This window comes from Cherax quadricarinatus, chromosome 86 (genome assembly GCF_038502225.1).
Source record: "Cherax quadricarinatus isolate ZL_2023a chromosome 86, ASM3850222v1, whole genome shotgun sequence".
NCBI lineage: Eukaryota > Metazoa > Arthropoda > Malacostraca > Decapoda > Parastacidae > Cherax > Cherax quadricarinatus.
Genome location: NC_091377.1, coordinates 18,676,358 through 18,694,379, shown reverse-complemented (window position 1 = coordinate 18,694,379; position 18,022 = coordinate 18,676,358). Strand labels below are relative to the sequence as shown.

The window sequence follows — 18,022 nt, the reverse complement described above, 5'->3', positions numbered from 1 at the left end:
AATACCGAATTACAGAAAATATCTACCTGGATGAGGACTAACAAACTTACACTAAACATTGACAAAACCTACTTCATTCAGTTTGGTAACAGAGCTACAGATGTCCCTCTTAACATAATGATAAATGGATCACCTATCACAAAACTAACAGAGGGAAAATTCTTAGGAATCCACCTTGATAATAGACTCAAATTTCATACACATATACATCAAATTTCTAAGAAAATTTCCAAGACTGTAGGCATACTATCGAAGATACGGTACTATGTTCCACAGTCAGCCCTCCTGGCCCTATATCACTCTCTTATTTACCCCTATCTCACCTATGGAATTTGTGCATGGGGCTCAACAACAATTAACCATCTCAGACCACTAATTACCCAACAAAAGGCTGCAGTTAGAATGATAACAAATTCTCACTACAGGCAGCACACTCCACCAATATTCAATACACTAAACCTACTCACCATACAAAACATCCATACTTATTACTGCACCTATTACATACATAGAACACTTAACTCTGATATTAACCCTCCCCTCAAACATCTCCTTGCCAACCTCAACAGAACACATGACCATAACACAAGGCACAGATCACTCTTTGATGTTCCTCGTGTCCATCTCACACTATGCAAAAACTCAATGCACATAAAAGGCCCTAAAATCTGGAATTCATTACCTGTAAATATAAAAGAAACACAACCTGTTTATAAATTCAAGTCTCTTCTCAAAGATTACTTACTCACCCAAAACCAAATAAATACTGAATAACTGAACATTATAAATTGTATATCTTAAATGTTTCTCACAATTATATCACATAAATGTTAAACCTAAAACCCAATCTAACTTTATTATTTTTTAAATACACTACCTAACAGTATCACTACCTAACTGAATGCAACCATATGACCTGTCTTTGTAATACTCACTTGTGCTTTATAGTTATCTGTTTACATTAATGTTTTATCACTGATTTCATCATTGCTTAGTAGCAGCGCTGTATAGTCCTTGTGGCTTAGCGCTTCTTTTTGATTATAATAATAATAATAATCATTGCTTAGTTAATCTTAAGTTAATTTTAAGCCAGCCCGTAATGCTATGCATAGTATAAGTGGCTTTGGCATACTGCTCTTATCTGTATTTTTTTGTACCTCTGTATGTGTGCACAAATTGGAAATAAATAAATAAATAAATAAATAAATAAATAAATAAATATAGAGTAAGAATTAGTATGTGTGCCTGATGTGCCTAGGCATGCTAGTGGCCTTCTTTGTAATTAATATTTTATAACATTTAAACCACATATTGTAAGCTTTGCAAAGAAATAAGATTTTGATTTTGTACAACTATATATCATGTCCAAATAAATAAATAGTCTTACTATTTCGTACGACCTTGGTGTTGTCCGGACACTGGAGGACAGGGTTCAATACGACCTACACTCTCAGTGGCCCTATAAACACTAACAAGAAGAGAAAGGATTTCGCCATCTCTCACCACTCAAGTACTTTACTGTGCCTTTTTGTCACTGTTTTGTAACTTTCATCACCTTGGTACTTTATTCTGGCATCACTTACTATTTTGTTAAGTAATGTAATATATGTTGAGCTGAGAGAGAAGCTGTGGTGTTGGGAAGAGGATAATCTAATAAGGAGGTCAAAAAAACTATTACGAAAACAAATTTCATGACAAAAGGAAATATGAAAATGACCTGGAAAACCTTATCTGAAATTCTAGGAACTAAAAAGTTGTCACAAAACAGAGAGATTAACTTAACGACACCAGAAGAATCTCTCCTTCAATTAACAGATACTGCCAACAAACTTAATCTTTTTCTCGACCGTAGGAAGATAAGATTTTGTACGGATTTTTAACCCCGGAGGGTTAGCCACCAAGGATAATCCAAGAAAGTCAGTGCGTCATCGAGGACTGTGTCCTATTTTCATTGGGGTCCTCAGTCTTTTCCCCCAGGATGCGACCCACACCAGTCGACTAACACCTGGGTACCTATTTGCTGCTAGGTGAACATGACAACAGGTGCGAAGAAATATGTCAAAATGTTTCCACCCCATCGGGAATCAAACCCGGACCCTCCGCATGTGAAGCAAGAGCTTTGCCAGCCAGGCCACGGGGCCCCTGCAAACAAAATTCCAAGCTCAAACATACAACTAAAAGACTATCTCACTGGTAACTACCCAAATACTCTATTTCTAGCCCCAGCAAACACTACTGAAATCTTGTCCATCATCAGAACACTAAAGAACAAGACAGGAGACCTAAATAACTTACCAACACTCATGTATAAAAAAGCTTCTCATGTGTTGTCACCAATTATTGCAGCTCTTATTAACAAATCCATTGAATCTTTCACTTTCCCATCCATACTCAAGACAGCAAGAGTCACCCCGATCTTCAAAGGAGGTGATCCAACTGAATTGAACAACTATAGGCCTATATCAAACTTGCCCCTACTATCTAAAATCTTTGAAAAATTAATTCACAAACAAGTCTACTCCTATTTAGTATCCCACAACATACTTAACCCCTGTCAGTTTGGATTCAGATCGAAAAAGAGTACTAACCATGCAATTATACATATGCTTAAACTAATGTATTTGGCACTCAGAAAAAATGAAATTCCCCTGGGACTTTTCACAGACTTAAAAAACTTTTAATACAGTTGACCATAACCTATTACACCTAAAACTCAAACAATATGGGGTCAGAGGGCACTCTCTCGATTACCTAAACTCTTATCTTAGCAATAGAACACAGTATGTATACACAAATGGTGCTAACTCCACTACACAACCTGTTCTTGTTGGAGTCCCACAAGGGTGTCCTTATCCCACTTCTCTTTCTCATTTACATCAGTGACCTTCCAAATGAAACTAAACTCCTTAAACCCATTTTATTTGCAGATGACACAATTTATGTCTTTTCTCACCCAAACCCAACCGTACTAACAGACACAGTAAATGCTGAATTGCTAAAAGTATCTACTTGGATGACTACCAACAAACTTACTTTCAATATAGACAAAACCTACTTCAAGCTATTTGGAAACAGAGCTTCAAATGTACAGCTAAACATATTGATAAATGGTTCACCCATTTCAAGGCAGACAGACAGGGCAAATTTTTAGGTCTCCACCTTGACTACAGTCTCAGATTCCAGACACACATACAGCAAATATCCAAGATAGTCTCCAAAACAGTAGGTATCCTTTCAGAGATATGGTACTATGTACCCCAATCAGCTCTTCTTGCTCTTTACCACTCTTTCATTTACCCGTACCTCACCTATGGTATTTGTGCATGGGGCTTAACCACAGCAAATCACCTTAAACATTTAATAACCCAGCAAAAAGCTGAAGTGCAATTGATTACCAACTCTTGCACTAGACAGCACACTCCACCACTTTTTAAGAGTCTTAACTTGCTTAATATACAAAACATCCACACTTATTATTGTGCCTACTACACACACACAAAACACGATACTCAAATATAAACCCTCCTCTCAAACTACTCCTTAATAACAACAATGTGACACACAACCACAATAGAAGATATCACTCTTCAGTATCCCTCGTGTCCATCTCTCCCTATGCAAAAATGCTATGCCTGGTTGATCAGGCGCTGATCCACCAGGAGGCCTGGTCACAGACCGGGCCGCGGGGGCGTTGACCCCTGGAACTCTCTCCAGGTAAACTCCAGGTAAACATAAAAGGCCCGAAGATCTGGATTCATTGCCAGAACACACTAAAGAACCCCTGTCTGTAAATCAATTTAAGGCCCTACTTAGAAATCGTCTCATCACTCAAAATTAACCAGACAAACACTTTACTTACTTGGTACCTAGCAGTTACTCAAAAGTTACTCAAAAACACTCCCAAATAATTTAAGACTGCTCAACTACTTGATCATTTACTTCAAACTTAAAATTGTTTCAATTTCATTATTGTATATTGTGCTTGATGATTGCTCAACCATTTACTTATTACTTCAGACTCATAAATGTTTTCAGTTTCATTGTATTAACCCTTTAACTGTTTCAGGCACCTTTCTGAAACTGTCATTCTATGTCCCTAAATTTTTGAAAAAAAAAAAAATTATTTTTTCTTATGAAATGATAGAGAATCTTTTCCCAATGGTAATGACACCAAAAGTTCGAAATTTGGTCGAAAACTCATGGAATTACGCTCCCGCGAAGTTAGCGGTTTTGGCGACATATGCGTATCGGCGATTTCGCCGACTTTGAGCCCTATTTTCAGCCAATTCCGTTGTTCCAGTTGACCAAACTCATAGCTAATTCTTTAGAACTCCATTTTATCTATCAGCTGAGTACAAGAAACCTCCCACTTCCCAATTTGGACTACCCAATATTGTGGTCAGAAATTGGCAATTTGGCCAATTTCACACAAACTAAAAAAGATGCCAATTTCAAAATAGGGTCCAGAATAAACAAGGTAGACATTCTTGGCACTAAAATAACATATCCTCTGTTCATTAGTCACATCTCTAGGCCCCTCTTATATTATTATTGCTTTCTATATTGATTTTTTATTCATACAAAAAAATACAAAATTTACTGTTATGCAGACTACTGCATTATTGTAAAAATGGTATAAATAATATCAATGCACTAGTGAAAGAATATTAGACTCCCCAGTTGACGTGTATTGGACGTGTGGTGTGATTTGTTTACTTTTGAACATTGGTAAAAATCGAACATTTCCGCTACTTTGAGCTCAGTTTCAAGGTCGTTTTCATCGTCAAAGTAATAAAAGTCATCTCTATTTCTGTAATATGTTTTCCATTTTATCACCTAAGACCATGAAAATGCAAATACATCGATAAATACTATACGAAAATACACCTCAAAGTCGGCGTTTTAATCCAAAAAAACGATCAGAGTTTTTTTTTTCTCATTACGCACTCTGTGCTGCAGGATTTTTTTTATGTGGTGCACACTGACCACACAGACCCATTCTCTCACATGTGGGCCTACCAGCTTTCTTCTGCTTGATTTGAAGCCGCTAGAATTATTGAGTATATATACGTCTGAAACACTTGCTCGTGAGACATATATATACGGCCAAAACAGTCAAAGGGTTAAATTGTGCTAAACTGTAATACTTCATATTGTAAACTGTGCTTGATGATTCCTCAACTATTTAATCGTTACTTCAAACTTACTATTCTTTCAACTTCATTGTTTTTAATTTGTACTAAATTGTAATATTGTATTTTTTATAAACTATATCAAAATTGTAATCATTCTCTGCTGAACTTACTAAAGGCATATAGCGTGAACTAGTTGAATATTCAATTTTCTTGTATTTATTGTAACTCACCGAATGACCATATGTAAAATTACTGCACTGTTATTGTCTTATTAATCTTAAATTAGTCTTAAGTTTGCCCAAAATGCTCTGCATATAAAGGGGCTTTTGGTATGTTCACCAAATTGTTATGTTACATGCCTATGTACAAACATGTATCATGCTAAAATAAACTTGTCATTGTCAATTTCTTTGGGTTAACATCCCCTCAAGGGAGGTTCCTTGATGCTGGTGAGGGGCTCTTGCTCTAGGGAATAAGATCTGTGCTCCAATTCCCTAAATTAACCCTTTGATTGTCGTAACCCTAAATCCTGAGGGGTCTCCTGTTGTCGCAAAATATTTGAAAAAAAAAATTTATTTTTTCTTGTGAAATGATAGGGAATCTTTTCCCGATGGTAATGACACCAAAAGTACGAAATTTGATGGAAAACTTATGGAATTACGCTTTCACAAAGTTAGCAACCTCGGCGCTATTTACGAATCGGCAATTTCGCCCAATTTCAGCCCTATTTTCGGCTAATTCCATTATTCAAGTCAACCAAACTCATAGCTATTTCTTTAGAACTCCATTTGTTCTATTTACTGAGTACAAGAAGCTGCCCATTTACTAATTTCAACTACCCAGTAAAGTGGTCAGAAATTGGCAATTTGGCCAATTTCATGCAAATTAAAAAATATGCCAATTTCAAAATATCATCCAAAATGAACAATGCAGACATTCCTGGTTCTAAAATAACATTTTCTTTGTTCATCAGTCACACCTCCAGGCCCCTCTGATATTACTCTTGCTTTCTATTTTGAATTTTTATTCAAACAAAAAATAGGAGATTTACTGTTATGCAGACTTCTGCAATATTGTAATAATTGTATAAATAATGTCAACCCATTCATGACTGCATATTAGAATGGCTAGTTGGACATTTATTGGACAATGATGTCATTTGTTTACTCTTGAACATCGGCAAAAATCAAACATTTCCCCTACTTTGAACTCCATTTCAAGGTCCTTTTCATAGTGAAACCAATCAAAATCACCTCCATTTCTATAATATGTTTTCCATTCTATCAAATGTGACTACGAAAACGAGAATATAACCATAAAAACTATATGAAAATACACCTCAAAATTGGAGTTTTAATCCAAAAACACGGACGGAGTTTTTTTTTTCTCATTATGCACTGCTTGCTGCAGGATTTTTTTTTATACTGCACACACTGACCACAGACCCATTCTCTCACATGTGTACATACCCGCTTGATTTGAAGCCGCTAGAATTTTTGAATATACACCTACCATCCGACTTACGACCTGCTCGACTTACGACCACTCGACTTACGACCGTGTTTTTTATGCCAAATTTCTTGGAAATAAACAACTATTTGTGTTGTACACAGTGTCTATCCTAAACCTTACAGTATAAAATATAGTACTTACAGCATAAGTAAAGTAAAACATGAAATACCAAAATAAAACAATAAAGTAAAGTCATTACAAAAATGTTTTGTTGATATTCAGTAGTAAAGTTCGACTTACGACCATTTTGACTTATGACCGGTTTCTCGAAACCGAACTTGGTCGTAAGTCGGATGGTAGGTGTATACACGTCAACATATTGGCTCGTAAGATGTATATATACGACCGAAACAGTCAAATAAATAACAAAAAAAGGCACAATACCCTGACTGGAACGATACACAAATAACCCGCACATAGAAGAGAGGAGCTTACGACGACGTTTTGGTCCGACTTGGACCATTTACAAAGTCACACTAACCAGAAGTGGAGCAGGACGGCTATATATAGGCAGGAAGAGGTAGTGGTGGTAGTAGTAGTAGTAGTAGTGGTAGTGGTGGTAGTGGGGAATTAAGGAGGAGAAGCCAGTCAAATACAAAGAAAGGGGAGCACTGCAAGGGAGCTAGGTGTCCACAGAGGGAGAGCAAGTGCACAGAGGTGGGGGGAAGGGGAAGTGATGAGATAAATAATGAAGGAACAGAAACACATGACAGAAGAAAGAAAAACAAAAAAGGAAAGAGGAAAGGGGAAAAGGGAGAAGAAGAAAAAATGAGGAATCAGGTTAAGTCATGGGTGTTCTGAAGTTTGGAGCATTTTACAATGTAGTGGGGTGGAAGGCATCTACAAAGACGAAGCCAGGACTAAGATTCATACAAGGAAAGTTGTGTATTAGAGAGGATTCAACTAGACGGCTTTATTTTGTGCCTTACAAACATGTTGAAGATTTGAGTTATCTTGAGAATAAATGACCTTAGATGAAGTGATGTTCTGGAGAAGGGTACAGTCAGTGTAGTTGCTGTTTTCTGCCTGTCTTGTTGTGTAGAAGCTCACTTGGAGTCAATCCAAGTTTGGAACTTTGACAGTATTGGCCTTGTTCATAACAGTAAGGCCACCCACATCCCTCCAGTGTTGAAGGCTCTGCTGAAATGATAGATCTGTCCAGGCTGATGAGTCATCTTGCTCTGTTCTCTATTCTGTCAAGAAATTACGGAGATGGAGTCAGGCAATCCAAGAAAGTGAAGCATACTCAAGGTGTGAGCATACTTGTGCCTCATAAAGAATATGGCAGTCTATACTGTCGAGTAGATGCAGGATGCATTGAAGTGCTGTAAAACTTCCTGACCACTTTGTCTGCAGGATACATCGAAGTGCTGTAAAGCTTCCTGACCACTTTGTCTGCCCTTCCTCTCTCTTTCCCCTCCTTCACTCTTTCCAATCCCTATCTCTTTCCCCTCCCTCCCTTTCCCATTTATCCATCTTCATATCCAAAAGTTTTTCAGAGATTTGAACTGGGGTCTGTAAAGTCACAGTCCACCATCTACCCTCAGTTTGGTCCTCAGCTCAAATCTCTGAAAACCTGTGGATCGTCATGAGCATTTATTATATTTTCTTAGATCATATGTATTTATGTTACATATTTTATAATTCTTACATCTTTAAAGTCATTTGTTGATTTCAGGATTAAAAAATAAGACTTTTTCCAGTTTTTATGGCTACTAACTCAGGATAACCCATGGAATAGCCATGCAGTTTTTTATGAACAAAATTAGATAGAACACATTATGTGGGCACCCTGAACTACATCACATATTACAAAGTTAGAGCAAGAACTGTGTGTATCTTACACTCACATCACAGGATGGTTTTCAACAAAGCAGTGTGGTTTATTTCTGTTCCCAGTTACCAGCTCATAAAAAGATAAAGATTTTATTTCTTTGTAAAGGTTACAATGTGTAATTACAATTTTGGCTTGCTAATACAAAGAAAGCCACTATCATGCCGGGGAATTTCGGGCAGTCTAATCCTAGTACAGGTCGGCCATCACTAATCCAGCAATCAGTAATCCGCTTCCATCAGTAATCTGGCACTAATTTCGGATAGCATAATTTCAAATTTCCTGGGTAACCACACCAACCTGTCACTGCTGTTTGGTGATGCTACTTGCTGCATAAGTCATTCCAATTTTTTTTTCTCCATTTAGTGTTATAACCTCTTCACTTTTAGCCCTAGCCATGGTTCCAACAAATAAAAGAAATGCTTTTTGTTTTGTAAAGCACATACACCGTAAATTGTCCATAAATGATATGGTGGCTTTGAAGCCACTGTCACTCGCCATAAACTCAGCTCACTCAGATAAGCTGTGACTGGTAAATTTTGGCTTACATATGAGAGAATAGATCCGTGTGGTAAGTGTGCACTATGAAGATTGAGACACTTATGCAACATATGGGAATCTTTATTGAGGAAACGTTTTGCCACACAGTGGCTTCATCAGTCCAATACAAAGCAGAAAGGTGTAAGGAGAGGAGGAGTTTGAGGTAATCAGTCCCTCAGCCTGGAATCGATGTGTTCAGTCCATCAATCTTGTAGAATGTACAGCATAGGGCTGTAGACGTGGCTTATATACTGTAGTCAGGTCAGGCGAAGCAGGAGGAGGCAGGGTCATAGTGGTACCATCCACTAATCAAAGTAGGTGCTTCATTTTGATCAGACAATGCATATTATAGAGGTTTTGGGTTTTATATAAAATAGTTTTGACGTCTTTGTCAATATTATTCCTATCAGCTAGCTCTCTCTGCAAATCAGTGTCACCTAGTGCTAATATTAACCCTTTCGGGGTCCCCAGGCCCTCTCCCAGACTTGTTCTCAGGGTTGCCCAAATTTCAAAAAAAAATATATATTTTTTATTATAAAAAGCTAGAGAATCTTTTCCCGATCATAATGACACCAAAAGTATGAAATTTGATGGAAAACTTACGGAATTATGCTCTCGCGAAGTTAGCGGTCTCGACGATGTTCATGCGTTGGCGATTTTGCCCACTTTGAGCCCTATTTTCGGCCAATTCCATTGTACTAGTCGACAAAAAGCATAACTATTTTGCTAGAACTCCATATTTTCTATCGAATGAGTACAAGAAACTACCCATTTACCAATTTCAACTATCCAATACAGTGGTCAGGATTTAGCAATTTTGCCAATTTCACACAAATTTCAAAAGATGCCAATTTCCAAATAGGGTCCAGAATAAACAAAAAGACATTCCTGGCACTAAAATAACATTTCCTCTGTTCATTAGTCACGTCCCCAGGCCCCTCTTACATTCTTTTGCTTTCCACTTTCAATTTTTTATTCTCACAAAAAATAGAAGATTTACTGTTATGCAGACTGCTGCATTAGTGTAGAAATGGTATAAATAATATCAGCGCACTTGTGAAAGAATATTAGACTCACCAGTTGACATGTATTGGATGCTTAGCATGATTTGTTAACTTTTGAACTTTGGTAAAAATCGAACATTTCTGCTAATTTGAGCTCAATTTCAAGGTACTTTTCATTGCAAAACCAGTCAAAATCATCTCAATTTCTGTAATATGTCTTCCATTTATAAAATGAGACCAGGAAAACTAGAATACAACAATAAATAACATACAAAAATACAAAGACACGGTCAAAGTTTTTTTTTTCTCATTACGCACTGTGTGCTGCAGGATTTTTTTTATACTGCGCACACTGACCACATAGATCCATTCTTTCATATGTAGGCCTACCAGCTTTCTCTCACTAGATTTGAGGGCGCTAGAATTTAGGCATATACTAGTACGTCAATAACCCTGGTGCGTAAGCCGTACTAGTGTACTTCTGAAACCTTGAAAGGGTTAAATTATTTACCGATTTCTCGTCATGCAGGCAAAATGAGATCTTTCTTGAGTCTTGAGGTAATTTACATAAATTGGTCATGAGAAAGGTGGGGTAGTGGTCTGTAGTGCTGTCTGTGATTATACCTGCTTGTAGTGGAGAGGAACATCAATGTTAAAAGACTTGCTTATTGTCTTGCTTTGCCTGTGATTGAACCCTGGTACTTTTTGGTGCCTTGGCTATAAGGTATTCTAGCATACACTAATGTATAAGATGTTCATGCAATATAGGGTCATATTAATTACCTCAAACTGCTCCAAAATTAATCAAGCATCTAAACTGAGATATAATGCAATGATAATGTTAATATCAGTATTTAGCATAATCTTCAAAAAATTAGAAACATGCATTTATAACCAATTTCACTGTTTTCAAAAAGTTGTAGCACAAACAGTTTCAGATTCAGCAGTGACATGAAATTATTGCCTGGAATATAAACAAAACTATACTGACTATCTCACCCTTGTCTGCAGTTTATCTCTTTGACCTACCCTTTATGCTAATAATAGAAGAACATAAGAATAGAGAAGCACTGCAGTAGGCCTTCTGGACCATACTAAACAGGTCCTTCACAAACCCAAGCTTTTTTTTTACGCAAATCAATTTTACAGGCTAAGAGGTGCTATCATACATCAGCTCATTTCACAGCCCTAGCCTATCTAAGGTACAGTAGGGCCCCCTTATATGGCAGGTTAGGTTCCAGGCTACCACCATAAAGCGGAAATCACCGTAAAGTGGAACACCCTTTTTTTCCCCTTATAAATGCATACAAATACTAGATAACAAGTTTACACGAGCATATGTTAAGTTAGCAATAGAACTAGGCATCAAAAAAATAAAAAAGTACGATACACACATAGTGCACTCATTACTTACCTTAAAATATTTAGTCTTGATCTAGAGTAAGACAAGTAGTATTTATTGTAAGAAATCAAGTGTGGAATGTATGGTAGTCAGCCAGGCTACCATACCAGGCCACCCCACCTGCACATAATATTCTATTACATTTAAGTGTCCCGGAGCAATAAAATGCATTTACAGTTCACTCATTACTTACCTTAAAATATTTGTAGTCTTAACCCTTTCAGGGTCCGTGCCGTAGATCTACGGCTTTACATTCAGGGTCCAAACCATAGATCTACGCTATGAGCTCAGCTCACTCTGATAAGCTGTGAGCAGTAAATTTGGGCCTAGATATGAGAGAATACATCTATGTGGTATGTGTGCACTACATAAAACAAATCCTGCAGCACACAATGCGTAATGAGAGAAAAAAAACGAGACCGTAATTTTCGATTAAAACAGCGAATTTGCAGTGTTTTTTCATGTTTTTTATAGTTGTATTTGCAATTTCTTAGTCTCATTTGATAGAATGGAAGATATACTACAGAAATAGAGATGATTTTGATTGGTTTTAGTACTGGAAATGACTTGAAACTAAGCTCAAAATAGCAGAAATGTTAAATTTTTGCCGATGTTCAAGAATAAACAAATGACCTCACAAGTCTAATACATGACAGCTGGTGGGTCTAATATACATTCACAAATGTGGTGATATTATTTATACAATTATTACAGTATTGCATTACAGTATATCTTCTATTTTTTGGTTTGAATAAAAATTAATTATGTGAATAAAAATCAAAATGGAATTCACTTGTAAAACCTGAAAACGTAACTAATGAACAGAGGAAATGTTAGTTTAGTGCCAGGAATGCCTGCATTGTTTATTCTGGACCCTATTTCAAAATTTGAATATTTTGAACTTTGCATTAAATTGGCCAAATTACCAATTTCCGGTCACTTTATTTTGTTGTTGAAACAGATGACTTGGCGATTTCTTGTGCTCAATCAATAGAATAGAAGTAATACTAGTGAAACAGCTAAGAATCTGGTTGACTGGAATTCTGTAATTGGCCTAAAACATTCCTAAGTGAGGCTGGATTAACAGAATCAGATTAAGGTGCAGATAATACCCACTGTCCACCATTAGTGTTATAATGCCATAAATTTTGTTCCCCCCAAATAATCTCCAATACCTCAACTACTTTTGAATCTCACTGTTGTATTCAACGACCATTCTACCTCATAGTCTTAATTGTGTTTAATATCTACAGAATCTCTCTCCTATTTTACTTCTTACCACTTCATTGTTCTATCTTATTTTAATTGAAACTAACCATAGCTTGTCCTCAGTTATTCTACCTCACTTTAAAAAATACTCTACCACCCAATTTTATTTTAAAATCTCTATTATTGCCCAATTTTACTTTAAACTATATTGACCAACCTTATTGTAAACTTTTTATTATTGCCCATTTTTATTTTATATTTTAGTGCCCAACTTTATTGTAAACTTTTCATCTTATTATTGCACTATTCTAGTCTTGAATTAATTACCCAATCTTATACTTGCCCAATTATACCAATACTTTATTGCCCAATCTAATTTAAACTTTTTATTATTGCCCTTTTTATCTGTGAAGTTTATTACCCAATTTTATTATATACTTTTTTATTATTGCCCTATTCTATTGTACTTTTCTTACCCTTTTGTTACTAATTTTTAAGCTTGTATATTAAACTCCAACTTTAATATTATCCTCTGTACCATCTTACTATCATATTATAACCAAGTCATTGCCATTTTTTATTTTTTTTATTTTTTTTACTTTCTTTTACTTTCTTTTACTACCTTAACTTGTGTATTTTGTCTTGTCAATTTAAATTTAGTTATACTCTAGTTCTTGTTAACAACTTATATTAGACCTTAGTGCAATTACAAGTGAGAGTCTTGTGCCATTTTAAACTAGCATTTTTTATATTATTAGATTAAACCTAGTTGTACTTTAGCTCATTCTAGCTCAATACATAGACAACACCAAATTCATTATATTAGACCTTAGTGCAATTACAAGTGAGAGTCTGGTGCTATTTTTAATTTGGATTTTTATATTTTTAGTTTATACTTAGTTGTACTTTAGCTCATTCTAGCACAACACTTAGACAACATCAACTTCATTATGTTTATTAGTGACTATACTCTAAATGACCAAAGTGCTTTAGCTATATACTTGTCCAAACTTCCCACTACTACAGATATCAGTACTAGAACTCAACACAATTCAGGATATAAATAACCACAATTTAAACCTAGACGATGAATGATCACGTCAACCCTGATATAAACCTCCATAATCTAACACCCAGTCAAAACCTACTGGAAAGTAACTGCCTTTATTACACAGCATCACAAGCCAGCACTATCCTAAGCAGTGCTAAAAGTCTATCAGTTCTTAACTACAACATCAGGTTCTTAAGCAAACACTATGATGACCTCCTGGCGCTTCTTGAGTCGCTAAAGACACCTTTCTCCTGCATTATTCTTACTGAGACCTGGCTTAAACAGGACACAATAGATATCTACCCTCTACCATAATACACAGCAATCCACAACTGCAGACCATACCAAGTTGGAGATGGTATTGCAATCTATTACTTTAACCAACTATCTTGTATTAGCACCACTTGCTTTAGTGATGAATATGGGGAATACATTTTTGCTAATTTTACTGTAAAAAACCTTAAGATGCCTCTAACAATCGGTGCCATTTACCGGATACCCCACACAAACATCCCAAATTTCAGTGAGAAATTAGAGGCACTAATAACAAACAGACAAATGAACAAGCACCACCTTCTCTTAGCTGGAGACTTCAATATCAACCTTGGACTACTAGATGATCAGCCTGTAACTGATTTCATCAACAATATGAACAACACACTTCTCATACCAACAATAACTAAACCAACCAGGCTCACAGAGACAAATGCAACCATAATAGACCACATATGGACCACTATACTAGCCCCCCTTAAATCAGGGATAATCACAGACAGCACTACAGACCACTACCCTACCTTTCTCTTAAACATTAGGAAACCACCACTGGAATACAACAAAGTTTCATTTAGACTCCATGGCGAGGCCTCAATAAGGAAGTTCACAGCAGACCTAGAGACTGTTGACTGGCATACAGAATTCTCCAAGGCCAATGGTATTGACGGTTGGACAGACATTTTTCTTAACAAATTACTTAGACTATACAACAAACATTGTCCTATAAAAACGAAACAGATCACGAATAAACGGCTCGGTTGCCCATGGCTAACCAGCAGCATTCTGAAATCCATTGATAAGAAACACCAATATGAAAAGCAATATAGACAGGGCTTTATACATAAAGATATTCTTTAATTAAACACTATTCATCAGTTCTCACCAAATTAATAAAGAAAGCCAAACAGCTGTACTACTCCAGCAGATTCACTAACACAAGAGAAGACATAAAAAAGACCTGGAAAACACTCTCTCAGATTTTGGGCGCCCACAAACTGAAAAAAAACAAGAATATTGTCCTAACTAAACCTAATGAAACACCACTGCATCCCACTGAAACAGCTAACAAGATAAACGACTTCTTCTCAACCATAGGATCTAATCTCGCCAATAAAATCCCATGCCGGGGACTACCTAGATGGGAATTTCCCAAATTCCTTCTATCTTGCTCCAACTGAGCCCATGGAAGCCACTGAGATTATAAAGTCACTTAAAAATAACTCGGGGAATCTGTCTCATGTCCCACCATTATTGTACAAGAGAGCGGCCCATGTCCTCTCGCATGCTATCTCATTACTTTTTAACAAGTCACTAGAAACTAGCACCTTCCCGAAACTACTGAAGACGGCAAGGGTTACACCAATACATAAAGGTGGTGACCCTACAGATTTAAACAACTATAGGCCAATATCAAACTTACCATTGCTATCCAAAATCTTTGAGAAACTCGTGCACAGGAGACTATATTCATTTATAACGGCACAAAACATACTCAACCCCTGCCAATTTGGATTCAGGAAAAATAAAAGCACTAACGATGCAATCATAAAAATGCTAGATCTGCTTTACACAGCATTGGAAAATAAGGAATATCCACTAGGAATTTTTATTGACCTAAGAAAAGCTTTTGACACAGTAGACCATGGCATCCTACTCCACAAACTTGACTATTATGGTATAAGAGGCCATGCGCTTGCATATTTCAAATCTTACCTTACTAATAAGTATCAGTATGTCACCATTAAAGACACAGCATCAACAACACAGCCACTTGATACTGGAGTTCCGCAGGGAAGTGTCCTTGGTCCCCTGCTCTTCCTCATATACATCAATGATCTTCCAAACGTATCTCAACACCTGAACCCCATTCTCTTTGCTGACGACACGACTTATGTCATCTCTCACCCTAATCTTGCCACCCTCAACACCATTGTTAATGAGGAGCTGATCAAAATATCGACTTGGATGACAGCCAATAAACTTACGCTTAACACTGACAAAACCTACTACATTATGTTTGGTAGCAGAGCAGGAGATGCGCAAATTAACATTAAGATCGACAACACTCTAATTGCCAGGCATAATGAGGGCAAATTCCTAGGCCTATACCTCGACAACAACCTGAACTTCAGCACCCATATCCAACACATAACCAAAAAAGTATCCAAAACGGTTGGGATCCTCTCCAAGATACGATACTACGTGCCACAAACTGCCCTTTATTTATTTTATTTATTTATTTATTTAAGCATACGAACAGAGGTACAAAAAATACAGGTAAGAGCAGCATGCCAAAGCCACTTATATGCATAGCATTACGGGCTGGCTTAAAATTAACTTAAGATTAACAGCAATGATGAAATCAGTGATAAAACATTATTGTAAACAGATAACTATAAAGCACAAATGAGTATTACAAAGACAGGTCATATGGTTGCTTGCATTGCTGTACATTCAGTCGAATGGAGTATTCAGTTAGGTAGTGTATTTAAAAAAATAATAAAGTTAGATTGGGTCCTAGGTTTAACATTTGTGTGATATAATTGTGAGTAACATATAGGATATACAATTTATAAGGTTCAGTTATTCAGTATTTATTTGGTTTTGAGTGAGTAAGTGATCTTTGAGAAGAGACTTGAATTTATAAACAGGTAGTGTTTCTTTTATATTTACAGGTAATGAATTCCAGATTTTAGGGCCTTTTATGTGCATTGAGTTTTTGCATAGCGTGAGATGGACACGAGGAACATCAAAGAGTGATCTGTGCCTTGTGTTATGGTCATGTGTTCTGTTGAGATTGGCAAGGAGATGTTTGAGGGGAGGGTTAATATCAGAGTTAAGTGTTCTATGTATGTAATAGGTGCAATAATAAGTATGGATGTTTTGTATGGTGAGTAGGTTGAGTGTTTTGAATATTGGTGGAGTGTGTTGCCTGTAGTGAGAATTTGTTATTCTAACTGCAGCCTTTTGTTGGGTAATTAGTGGTCTGAGATGGTTAATTGTTGTTGAGCCCCATGCACAAATTCCATAGGTGAGATAGGGGTAAATAAGAGAGTGATAAAGGGCCAGGAGGGCTGACTGTGGAACATAGTACCGTATCTTCGATAGTATGCCTACAGTCTTGGAGATTTTCTTAGAAATTTGTTGTATATGTGTATGAAATTTGAGTCTATTATCGAGGTGGATTCCTAGGAATTTTCCCTCTGTTAGCTTTGTGATAGGTGATCCGTTTATTGTTATGTTAAGAGGTACATCTGTAGCTCTGTTACCAAACTGAATGAAGTAGGTTTTGTCAATGTTTAGTGTAAGTTTGTTAGTCCTCATCCAGGTAGATATTTTCTGTAATTCAGTGTTTACAGTATTGGCTAGCGTGACTGGGCTCGGGTGAGAGAAGACGTATGTAGTGTCATCTGCAAAAAGTGTGGGTTTGAGTAATTGCGAAGCATTTGGTAGGTCATTTATGTATAGGAGAAAGAGAAGAGGGCCAAGGACACTTCCCTGTGGGACACCAACTGTAATTGGTTGTGCGGAAGAGCTTGCCCCATTTGCGTACACATATTGGCTTCTGTTGCTGAGGTAAGACTTGAGGTGGTTGAGGGAGTGCCCTCTAATACCATAGTGTGACAATTTTACGTGGAGCAAGTCATGGTCAACTGTATCAAAAGCTTTACGTAAGTCAATAAAGATCCCCAGTGGGACTTCTTTTTTCTCTATTGCAGTGTATATATGTTCTAGCATGTATATAATAGCATCATTAGTATTTTTATTAGGCCTGAATCCAAATTGGCAGGGGTTGAGAATGTTTTGGGAGATGAGGTAGGAGTAGATTCGTTTATGAATTAATTTTTCGAAGATTTTTGAGAGAGGGTGTAAATTGGATATTGGCCTATAGTTATTCAACTCTGTTTGGTCTCCTCCTTTATGGATCGGGGTGACCCTTGCTATTTTGAGAACTGTAGGGAAGGTGGAGGATTCGATGGATTTGTTAAAGAGTGTTGCAATGATTGGTGATAGTACTTGTGACGCTTTTTTGTATATATACCATTCACTTATATATCC

At 36.7% G+C, this 18,022-nt stretch overlaps 1 protein-coding gene across 2 annotated transcripts in view; it reads left to right on the top strand.

Annotated features, from left to right (window-relative positions):
• Nucleotides 1–1,413: 1,413 nt before the first annotated feature.
• LOC128703020 (zinc finger protein 271-like) overlaps nt 1,414–18,022 on the top strand; it is a 41,682-nt gene continuing 25,073 nt past the window's right edge. Inside the window, exon 1 of one of the 2 annotated variants that reach the window (XM_053797570.2) lies at nt 1,414–1,510. The gene's annotated coding sequence lies outside the window, so the exon portion shown is untranslated. The remainder of the gene's footprint in view (nt 1,511–18,022) is intronic. The other variant, XM_053797571.2, reaches the window with a different exon arrangement.